Source organism: Dasypus novemcinctus, chromosome 1, assembly GCF_030445035.2.
Source record: "Dasypus novemcinctus isolate mDasNov1 chromosome 1, mDasNov1.1.hap2, whole genome shotgun sequence".
Taxonomy (NCBI): Eukaryota; Metazoa; Chordata; class Mammalia; order Cingulata; family Dasypodidae; genus Dasypus; species Dasypus novemcinctus.
In genome coordinates this window covers 141,378,683-141,390,635 of record NC_080673.1, presented here as the reverse complement: position 1 = coordinate 141,390,635, position 11,953 = coordinate 141,378,683, and the positions used below count along the sequence as shown (strand labels likewise).

The following is an 11,953-nucleotide window of genomic DNA, read 5'->3' as shown; positions in this document are numbered from 1 at the left end:
ACAATAAATGAAATAAAAATACACTGGAATCATATAATAGCAGATTTGAGAAGGCTTAAGAAATTATGGGTGAGCTTGAAGAAATGGCCTCTGAAAGTGAACATACAAAAGAACAGATGAAGAAAAGAATGGAAAAAACTGAACAAGGACTCTGGCAACTAAATGACAGCAAAAGGCATGCAAACATACAGGTCATGGGTATCCCAGAAGGAGAAGAGAAGGGAAAAGGGGCAGAAGGAATATTTGAAGAAATAATGGTAGAAAATTTCCCAACCCTATTGAAGGACATAGATATCCCTATCCAAAAAGTACAACATATTCCCATCCAAGAAAGTCTAAACAGACCAACTCTGAGACACAAACTAATCAGAATGTCAAAGGCCAAAGACAAGGAGAGAATTCTGAGAACAGCAAGACCAAAGCAAGCACAACATATAAGGGCTATCCAATAAGATTAAGTGCTGATTTCTCACCAGAAACCATGGAGGCAAGAAAACAGTGGTCTGATATGTTTAAGATACTACAAGAGATAAACTTCCAGCCAAGAATCTTATATCCAGCAAGGCTGTCTTTCAAAAATGAGGGTGAATCTAGAATATTCACAGATAAACAAAAACTGAGAATTTCTAAGCAAGTGACCCTATTTTTGGGAACTACTAAAGGGTATGCTAGAGCCTGAAAAGAAAAGACAGGAGAGATGGGCCTGGAAGAAAGTCTAGAAATGAAGATTTTATCAATAAAAGTAGCTAAAAGTCTCAAAAGAATGGTGAAAATAAAATATGACAGATAAAACCCAAATATTCAGGAATAAACTTGAACAATGATGTAAATTACTTGTATTCAGAAAATACAACTCTTTGTCAAAAGAAATTAAGAAAGACCTAAATAATTAGATTAATGTTCTACGCTCACAGATTGGAAGATTGAATATCATTAAGATGTCAATTCTACTCAAACTGATATACAGATTGAATGCATTCCTGGTAAAAATTCCATCAGCATTTTTTTAAATACATGGAAAACATGATTATCAAATTTATTTGGAAGCGAAAGGGGTCCTGAATAACCAGAAACATCTTAAAAAGGAAAAGTAAAGTTGGAGGACTTTCTTTTTTGGACTTTAAATCACATTATAGTGGTAAAAACAGCCTGGTAACTGGCATAAAGACATGCATAGACCAGTGGAACCTAGTTGATGGTTCAGAAACAGACCCTCACATGTCTGGTCAAGTGGGTTTTGACCAGTGTGTCAAACCCACCCATGTCAAGCAGAACATTCCATTCAATGAATGGTGCTGAGAGAACTGGATACCCAGAGCCAAAAGAAGGAAAGAGGAGCCATATCTCACACCTTATAAAAAAGTTAACTCAAAGTCAATATAAAAGTTCTAGAAGAAAATGTAGGGAAATGTCTTCAAGCCTTGGTGGTAGGTGGTAGATTCTTAAAGAACATAAAAGGAGGACTGAGAAGGACTACAGATGTTTAATGTATGTGGAAGTTTTAGTTAGCTTTACTGTATAAGAGTGGAAATGTACAGAGTTGATGGTAACAGATTAGAGTGAGTGACAGCTGGTTTATACAGGATGTAACTGAAAATGATAGTCTTGGGATATAAATGCCAATTGACTGAATACTAGAGAATAATCTAGGACTGGAAAGCACAGCAGACCCAGAGATGGATGAGAATTGTGGTTGATGGTACAGATGCAAGAGTGCCTTTGTAAGCTAGAGCAAATGTACATGATTATTGAAGGATGGTGTAGTGGGAATGTGGAGAAGCATGGTAAAAATACAACTGGAGTGATGTATGTACTGTGACTAACAGTAATAATTCAATATTTTTGAATCTATACCAAAGATGTACTGTGTTGATAATGGGAGAATATTGAAAATGTGTGCCAAATGTACACTATGGGTCAGGTAATAATTGGATAATATTATCTCATAATCTGTAAAAATATTCCACCATGGGGAAGAGTGTTGATAGAGGGCTATTGTTTGGGAATTCTACACATATGCATGATTGTTTTGTAAGTTTACAATTTCTCTCAAAAATATATTTAAAAAATAATAATAAGGTGGTTTGGAGGAAAATACACCAAATTAAGATAAAGACTATCATTAGTAGTAAGGTTTTTTGTTTGTTTTTTGATTTATTAAAGTATATCACTCATATATAAACATGCATAAACAATAAGTATATAATAATAGTTGTGAACTTACAAAACAAACATATATAACATCATAGAGGACTCTCATAACTCACCCTACCACCAATTACTTGCATTGTTGTTAAACCTTTTAAACTAATGATTAAAGAACATTGTCAAAATATTAGTAGTAAAGTATTTTTACCCCAACCAATCCTTTTATCATTATCTTATATCATTTATATATGAGCATAAATAATTACATGTATAGTAAAAGTTGGGGTCCCATACATCAACCGTCCACCAACACCTTGCATTGTCATGAGATGTTTGTTGCAAATTATGAAAGAATATTGTCAAAATCTTACACTACTAATCCTAGTCCTTGTCTTACATTTGGTGTGTTTTTCTCCCACCCACCCTACTATTATTTTTTAAATATTATTATTTTTAAATATATTTTTATGACAGAAGTTGTAAACTTATAAAACAACCATGCACATGTGCAGAATCCCAAACAACACCCCTCCATCCATACACCACAATGTGATGTGTCATTTGCTACAGATAAAATAATATCATCTGATTGTTACCATGTCCATAGTGTACATTTGGCTCATATTTTCCATACTGCCTCACTATCAACACAGTACATCTTTCACATAGATGCAAGAATATTATATTATTACTACTAACCACAGTCCATAGCTCTCTCCAGCTGCATTTTTCCCATGCTTCTCCACATTCCCAACACCCAGCAGTAGTGATGTACATTTGCTCTAGCTAACAAAAGACACTATTGCATCTGTATCATCAACCACAATTCTCATCCAACCCTTGCTTTACTGTCATATCCAGTTCCTAGATTATTCTCTAGCATAACAAGACTACCATTTTCAGTCACATCCCCATTTATAAACTAGCTGTTACTGTGTGTTACCACCCACTCTATAATTTCCACACTTTTATAGTAAAGCTAATTAAAACTTCTACATACATTAAACATCAATAGTCCACTCAGTACTTCTCTTATCTCCTTTAAGAATCCACCACCTACCACCAGGTCTTGCAGATATTTTCCCAAACTTTTTTCTAGAAGTTTTATGGTTCTTGCTTTTATGTTTAGTTTTTTTGATCCATTTTGAGTTAATTTTTGGATAAGGTGTGATATAGGGGTCCTCTTTCCTTCTTGCAGCTATGGATGTCCAATTTTTCAGCATCATTTGCTGCATGGATTGTTCTGCCCAAGCTGTGTGAGTTTGACAAGCTAGTCAAAAATTACTTGACCATACCTGTGAGGGTCATTTATGAACAAAATATTTTGGTTCCATTGGTCTCTTGTGTCTGTCTTTAGGCCAGTACCATGTTGTTTTTACCACTATAGGTTGGTATTATGATTTAAAGCCTGGAGATGAGGGTTCACTTTTCCCTTTTATGATGTTTATGGCTATTCAGAACCCTTACCCTTCCAAATAAATTTAATGATTGTGTTTTCAGTTTTTTCTTTAATGCTGGTGGAATTTTTATCAGGATTGCTTTAAATCTGTATGTTAATTTGAGAAGAATTGACATCTTAATGTTATTTAGTCTTCCAATCCATGAGTATGGAATGTTGATCCAGTTATTTAGGGCTTTTAAAATTTGTTTTAACCTTGAATTGCAGTTTTCTGAATACAAGTGCTTTACATCATTGGTTAAGTTTATTCCTGACTATTTAAATTTTATCTGTCATATTTTATTTTCACCATTCTTTTGAGACTTTTAGCTACTTTTGTTGATATAATCTTCATTTCTAGACTTTCTTCCAGGCCCATCTCTCCTGTTTTTCTTTTCAGGCTCTAGCATACCCTTTAGTAGTTCCCGAAAATCAGGTCACTTGTTTAGAAATTCTCAGTTTTTGATTATCTGTGTATATTCTAGATTCACCCTCATTTTTGAAAGACAGCCTTGCTGGATATAAGATTCTTGGCTGGAAGTTTATCTCTTGTAGTATCTTAAACATATCAGACCACTGTTTTCTTGCCTCCATGGTTTCTGGTGAGAAATCAGCACTTAATCTTATTGGATAGCCCTTATATGTTGTGCTTGCTTTGGTCTTGCTGTTCTCAGAATTCTCTCCTTGTCTTTGGCCTTTGACATTCTGATTAGTTTGTGTCTCATGGTTGGTCTGTTTAGACTTTCTTGGATGGGAATATGTTGTACTTTTTGGATAGGGATATCTATGTCCTTCAATAGGGTTGGGAAATTTTCTACCATTATTTCTTCAAATATTCCTTCTGCCCCTTTTCCCTTCTCTTCTCCTTCTGGGATACCCATGACCTGTATGTTTGCATGCCTTTTGCTGTCATTTAGTTGCCAGAGTCCTTGTTCAGTTTTTTTCCATTCTTTTCTTCATCTGTTCTTTTGTATGTTCACTTTCAGAGGCCATTTCTTCAAGCTCACCCATAATTTCTTAAGCCTTCTCAAATCTGCTATTATATGATTCCAGTGTATTTTTATTTCATTTATTGTACCTTTTATTCCCATAAGCTCTCCTATTTTTCTATGTTTGCTTTCAAATTCTTCTTTGTGTTCATCCAATGTCTTCTTAATATCCTTAATCTCTTTAACCATCTCATCAAATTTTTTAAGGAGATTTGTTTGAACATCTATAATTAGTTGTCTCACCTCTTTTATATCCTCTGGAGGCTTATCTTCTTCTTTTGACTGGGCCACAGCTTCTTGTTTCTTGGCATGGATTGTAATTTTTTCTTGGTGTCCTGGTATCTGGCTTCCTAGAGTATTTTTTCTGGATGCAGTTTTTCTCTTTATTTTTGGGCTTCTGCCCCTTTCCTCCTGCTGGTTGTGTAGGAACCAAAGATGTAGTTGGTGCTATAAGCTGTGGAGGCTCAAACTGCCCTAATTGCTCCAGGGACTGATGTAGCTTCTTCCCACCTTCTCTTTTGCCAGAGGTAGAGACAGAGCCACAGCTGTATAATCCAAGTCATGAAGGCCTAGACTCTAGTTGCCCAGAGAGACTGATGAAGATTCACACTCTTTTCTCCCCTTTCTTGGGGTGGAGATGGAGCTGTACGTGTGGGCAGCAGTCTATGCAGTATGCATCCAAAATGACTGCAGGTGCCCAGTAGACTTCCAATTATTCACTCTGTGCCAGCCAAATGTATCTGCAGTTACCTGGATAGACTGCTGCAGGGCCCTCCCTCTTCCTCCCTACTAGAGGTTGAGCTGATGCCTAGGCTAGGCTGTAAGCCAGTCTGAGTGGGAAAAAATGATCTCTACCATCACTGTGATTTTTAGTTAACCTGGCTTCCCCTCATGCGGGGGTGGGGTCAAAATGGCAGCTACCAGTCTCTTTCTGACTTGGATAGGTACAAACTTTAGCTGTTCTTAGGGTTATACTTTAGCCAGACAAATTTACTAATAAGTAGCTGATGTTGGTGGCCAATCATCTCCTTCTTCCAACTTCAGCCTCAGAATAGATCCTGAAGCAGCCTGCACCACCAAAGTAGGATGATCACTGGCTTCTGCAGCATGGTCTGTATTTTCCTGGAGAGGCTGGTGCAGTACCCCACAGCTTCTTCCCTAATGTAGGTGGGGCTGGGCCTTATTTTAGAGCTGCAGTCTGATATGGATGGAAAGCAGCTGGCCCCTACCAGCACTGTGCTTTTCAGTCCACCCTGCTTCTCTCATGCCAGGGATGGAGGTAACATGGCAGCTACCAACCTTTTCTGAATTGGACAGGGTCAAACTTTAGTTGTAATTAAGATTATACTTTATCCAACTGAATTTACTAATCAGTAGCTGAAGTTGGTGCCAACTCTTTCTCCCCTGTTTTAGAGAAGTGGAGCTTCCAATTCCAGCCACAGAATAGCTCCTGAGGTGGCTTGTGCCTCCAGTGGGGGATTGGCACCAGCCTCCAGGGCATGGAGTGCTCTACTTACAAATCTCTGCAGATGGACAGTCTCCTACTTCCATTCTTTCAAATACATTGCAGGATGTTCTTCTGGTCTCCTGGAGCCCCCAAACAGGTGTTCTAAATAGCTCTGGATAATTACTAACTGCCCTGCAGCAGAAGCTGACTCTAGGAGCTCCTTACTCTGTCATCATTTGCTGGTTGTCCAATCCACTGTTTTTTTAACAGTCACCAGTCTAAAGAGTATAAGATGATATCTCATAGCCATTTTTATTTGCATTTCCCTAATAGCTAATGATATTGAGCATGTTTTCATATGCTTTTTAGCCATTTGTATTTCTTCTTTGCTGAAGTGTCTATTCAAAATTCTTGCCCATTTTTTAATAGGGTTGTTTGTCTTTTTTTATCTTTGAGACATAGGGTTTTTTTTATATATGCTGGATATTAGGCTCTTATTAAATAGACTGTTACCAAATACTTTATTCCATTGCATAGGTTGCCTTTTCACTTTATCAACAATCTACTGTGAACTGCAAACATTTTTAATTTTGAGAAGGTCACATTTACCTATTTTTTCTTTCATTGCTTGTGCTTTGAGTGTAAAGTTTATGAAACAATTTCCTACTTCAAGAACCTATAGATGCTTTCTTACATTATCTTCCAAGATCTTTAAGGACTTGGATCTTATATTTAGATTTTTGATCCATCTTGAATTAATTTTTGAATTGGGCATGCAATGTTGATTTTCTCTCATTCCTTTGGATATGGATATCCAGTTCCCTAAGCAGAATTTGTTGAAGAGGCCATTCCCTCCCACTTGAGTGATCTTGGTGGCCTTGTTGAATATCAGTTGACTGTATATGTGAGGATATATATCATAAATCTCAATTCTGTTCCATTGGTCAATATGTCTATCCTTGTGCCAATACCATGCAGTTTTGACCACTGTAGCTTTGTATTATGTTTAATCAGGTAGTGTGTTTCCTTCAATTTTGTTCTTTTTCAATATATCTTTTAATATTTGCTATTCACGTCCTCTTGCCCTTCCAAGTAAATTTCATAATTAGATTTTGGAATTCATTAAAAAAATGCTGTTGTAATTTTAATTGTGATTGTGTTAAATCTGTAAATCAGTTTGGGTAGGACAGATACCTTAACAATGTTTAGTCTTCCAATCCATGAGCAGGTAATATTTTTCCATTATTTAAGATCTTCTTTGATTTCCTTTAAAAATGTTGTATAATTTCCTGCAAATAAGCCCTTTATATCTTTAGTTAAGTTTATTTCTAGGTATTTAATTCCCATAGTTGCTATTGTAAATTGATTTTTTTCTTGATTTCCTTCTCAGATTGCTCATTATTGGTGTATGGGAATGCTACTGATTTTGTGCATTGATCTTATATCCTGCCACTTTACTGAACTCACTAATCAGCTCTAGAAACTTTGTTGTAGGTTGCAAATAGCTTTGTTGTCATTTGCAAATAGAAAATTTTTTACTTCTTCCTTTCCAATTTGGATGCCTTTTATAGCTTTTACTTGCCTAAGTGCTTGAGCAAGTACTTCTAACACAAAGTTAAATAGCAGCAGTGAGAGTGGGCATCCTTGTCTTTCTCCAAATCTTAGAAAGAAAGACTTTAGCATTTCACCATTGAAACTTATGTTAGCTGTGGGTTTTTCATATATACCTTTTATCATGTTGAGGAAGTTTTCTTCTATTCCTACTTTTGAAGTGTTTTTATTCAAGAAATTGTGCTGTATGTTGTCAAATGCTTTTTCTGCATCAATAGAGATAATTGTGTTTTTTTTCTTTTGAAAAAAAAATGTTACATTTATTGTTTTTCTTATGTTGAACCATCCTTTCATACCAAGGATGAAACTTACTTGGTCATGTTGTATAATTCACATATAGTTATCTTATGATACTCTTTATTTCTGTGGGATCAGTAGTGATAGTGCCTTCTTCATTTCTTATTTTATCTATTCCCTTCTTCTCTCTTTTTTTCTTTGTTAACCTAGCTGAGCATTTGTCAATTTTATTAATCTTCTCCAAAAAAAGTGTTTGATTTTTTAAATTCTTTCTAGTGCTTTCTTATTTTCATTTTCTTTTAGCTCTGCTCTATTCTTTGTTATTTCCTTCTTTCTACTTGCTTTGGGATTAGTTTATTGTTCTTTTTCTAATTCTTCCAGGTTTGCAGTTAAGTATTGGATTTTAGTTCTTTCTTCTGTTTTAATGTAATCATTTATTGCTATAAATTTTCCTCTCAGCACTGCTTTTGTTGCATCCCATAGGTTTTGATACATTGTGTTGTCATTTTTATTAGTTTCAACATAGTTACTAATTTCTTTTGCAATTTCTTCCTTGACCCACTGATTGTCTAAGAGTGTGCTATTTAACTTCCATATCTCTGTGCCTAATCTGGTTCTCCAGTCCTTTCTGATCCATTGTGGTCAGAGAAATTACTTTGTATAATTTCATTCTTTTGGAATTCACTGAGAGTTGTTCTGTGGCTTAGCATATGGTCTATCCCAGAGAATGATCTTTGTGTGCTTGAGAAGAATATATATTCTGCTTTATTTTGGTGTATGCTCTGTATATGTCTATTAGTTCTGGAATTTCTAACGTATTATTTGAGGTCTCTGTTTCTTTATTGACCCTCTCCAAGAAGTTCTGTCTAATGGTTAAAATGGTGTAATAAAGTCCCCCGGTATAATTGTAAAGGCATCCATTACTCCACTTAGTTTTTTCAGTGTTTGCCTCTGTATTTTTGGGCACCTAGTTAGGTTCATAAATGTTTATAATTACTATTTTTTCTTGATAGATTACCACTTTTATTACTATACAGTGACATTCTTTTTTTTTTTCCTTACAATAGTTTTGCATTTAAAGTCTATTTTGTCTGATATTAGTGTAGCTACTTCCAACCCTTTTTGGTTATTGTTTGCATGTAAAATCCTTTTCCAACCATTCACTTAAAACCTCCTTGCATCCCTGGGTCTAAGGTGAGTTTCTTGTAAACAACATATAGTTTGGTCATGTTTCCTTATCCATTTTGCCAATCTGTGTCTCTTGATTGGAGAGTTTAATCCATTAACATTCAATGTTATTACTGTCAAGGCATTAGTTACATTAACTATATTTTGGGTTTGTTTATATATGTTGTATGTTGTTTTTATTTCTCTTTTTATCTTTTAGTTATTCTTACCAATAATTTTCTTTCCTACACTCTCCTCCAACTCTCTTCTGTTTTTTCCTTTCAAACTGCAGAATTTCCTTCAGTATTTCTTGAATGGCAGGCTTCTTGCTGACAAACTCTCTCTTTTTTTTTTTTCTTTTTTGAAGAGTAGTTTCAATTTATTAATGAACCAGAGAAAATAGCATAAAAGGACTGTGAAGGGCCAGGAAGGATGGACAGGTGTTCATTTTGTCCTATTCTCCCACGTATACCAAATAAACCCTCCCAGTGCCTCATGGATGGTGCCTCTCAGATGGGGCATGGCCAGTTCTGCAGTAGCACAGTGCTTTTCTGCTTCTGCACTATGGATGAGAAACTCTTTCCCCCACCACAGCCCACCCTACCCCATGGAAAGTTTCCCTCTGTAGGATCACAGACCTGTACATCTAAGTCCTAAAAAACAGGGCTTTTATGAAAGTATATTCCTAATTTGAAGCTATAATTTTTCACACCTTGGGTTTGTCTTTATTTTGTTTGAAACAGTGCATCTAGAGATAGATTGCAAACCCAGCCTATTAGATACTATTCTTTTCTTCTCCTCTGCTTAGTAGTCTAGGTCAAGGTTTATCTCTTTCATACTAGGAAAGAAAATAGTAAGTCCTTGCATTAGAGTTTTGGAAAGCAGGAATATACATCATCTCTTTTGATCCTCACAACAGCCCTGTGAGGTAGGCAGGCAGGCAGGCATCATGGTTCCAGGATAAAGAAGACAGGGTCATAACTGGTGGAGCTGGGAACCAAATCCATGTTCCTCACTCCTGGTCAGGTCTCCTTCCATTCCAAAGGTGAGCTATTAAATGGACCTCACCTTAATGTAGCAGAGCAGCCTTACTGCTTAGAATGGATTAAATATTTTTTGAGCTAGCAAACAAAGGTGATTTTAAGTACAGACCTCTTCAGAGCATTCCAGGGATACATATACTTGATTTCAGGACAGCATTAGCATCAGAAGAATGACTAGAACAGAATGTTGACATCTCTGACATGGGCTTCCTCTGGTTTTCCTGATTCTCACCTGGACCACACTGGGTGCTGTACCTTTAAAGTAGCCAAGTCCAGAAGGAGGAAAGGCATTCAAAGGACTTTCTCATCTAGCAATTTATGTATTCCATCACAAATCCTCTTGAGGTTGGTCCTACCATCCCCATCCAGATTGTAGAGGGTGGAGAGGAACTCCACATCAGCCAGGTGGTTGAAGACATGGCTGATGCACCTGTGGGTCCTATGCATCAGGTGTCCCTGCACCAGGGCATGCACCAGGTCCTTGCACTCATGCAGAAGCTGGGAGAGCACGTTCCTGTCGAAGATGTACTCCACCTCATAGAAGCTGATGACGGTCATGGCGATCTGGTTCAGCTTCTTCCTGAACTTCTCCATGATAATAATCTCCTACTGGTTGAACTGGTTGTTTTGGTAGAGGATTCCAATTTTGATTGCCGCCTTGATTAAGTCTTTCATGATCTTGTGGGCTTCCTTCTTGCTGTGGGTGTGCTCTCTGGTGATTTTGTAGAGCTCATCAAAGATCTCACTGCTGGTGTCTGTCATCTATCAACATATTGGCCACAGTTTTGCTGGATATTTTGCTAAGAATCTTCTTCTGGGCTTGAAGGGTAAGGCTCTTTGAACTAAAGACATCGGGACCGCTGTGCCTATGGACTCCCATCGCTGGGCTCTCCCGAGTCCGAATCCATGCTGTGGGCTGCTGGCCGGGTGTCCTCAGCTGCTGCCGTACACTCGGTGGGTGAAAGCAGGGCCACAAATTCTCTTAATTTCTGTTTATCTGTGAATATTTTGAACTCCCGCTCATTTTTGAATGCCAGCTTTGCTGGATACAGAATTCTTGGCTGACAGCTTTTTTCTTTTAGCATCTTAACTATGTCATAACACTGTCTTCTTGTCTCCATTGTTTCAGATAAGAAATCAGCACTTAGTCTTATTGGGCTTCCCTTCTATGCGATGGATCTCTTTTCTCTTGCTGCTTTCAGGATTCTCTCTTTGTCTTGAGCATTCAACAATATGTAAGTATATGTCTTGGATTAAACTTGTTAGTACATATACTGCTGGGGTGCACTGTGCTTTCTGAACATGTACATCCATGTGGTGCAAAAGGTTAGGAAATTTTCAGCCTTTATTTCCTCCAACACTCCTTTTGCCTTCTTTCCCTTCTCTTCTCTCTCTGGGATGCCTATAATGTTTATGTTTTTGTGTGTTTCACTGTTACTCAAATCTTTGGGGTCCTGCTGGATTTTTCTGTCCTTTTTCTATCTCTTCTACTATCTATCTGATTTCAGATATACTCTCATCAATATTATTGATGCATTCCTCTGCCTGATCAAGTCTGCTGTTACATGCTTCCAGTATATTTTTGATTTCTTGCATTTTGCCATTCATCACTACCATATCTGTTAACTTTTATGTATGTTTACAATTTCTTCAGTTTATTAAGTGTCTTCTTAATATCTGTTATCTCTTCTTTCACTGCATTGAGTTGATTCATGATATTTGTTTGGACAGCCTTGATTAGTTTTTCCATGTTCCACATCTCCTCCTACTTTTTAGTTTGATCATTAGGTTGGGCCATGTCTTCCTGTTTCTTTGTATGGCTTGTAGTTTTTTATTGGTGTCTAGAAATCTATTTATCTTGATGGGCTTATTC

General features: G+C 36.9%; 1 pseudogene; it reads right to left on the bottom strand.

Moving 5' to 3' along the window:
* Positions 1 to 10,341: 10,341 nt before the first annotated feature.
* Positions 10,342 to 11,000, bottom strand: LOC101438821 (tumor necrosis factor alpha-induced protein 8-like protein 3 pseudogene; annotated as a pseudogene).
* Between the last annotated feature and the right edge of the window lie 953 nt (positions 11,001 to 11,953).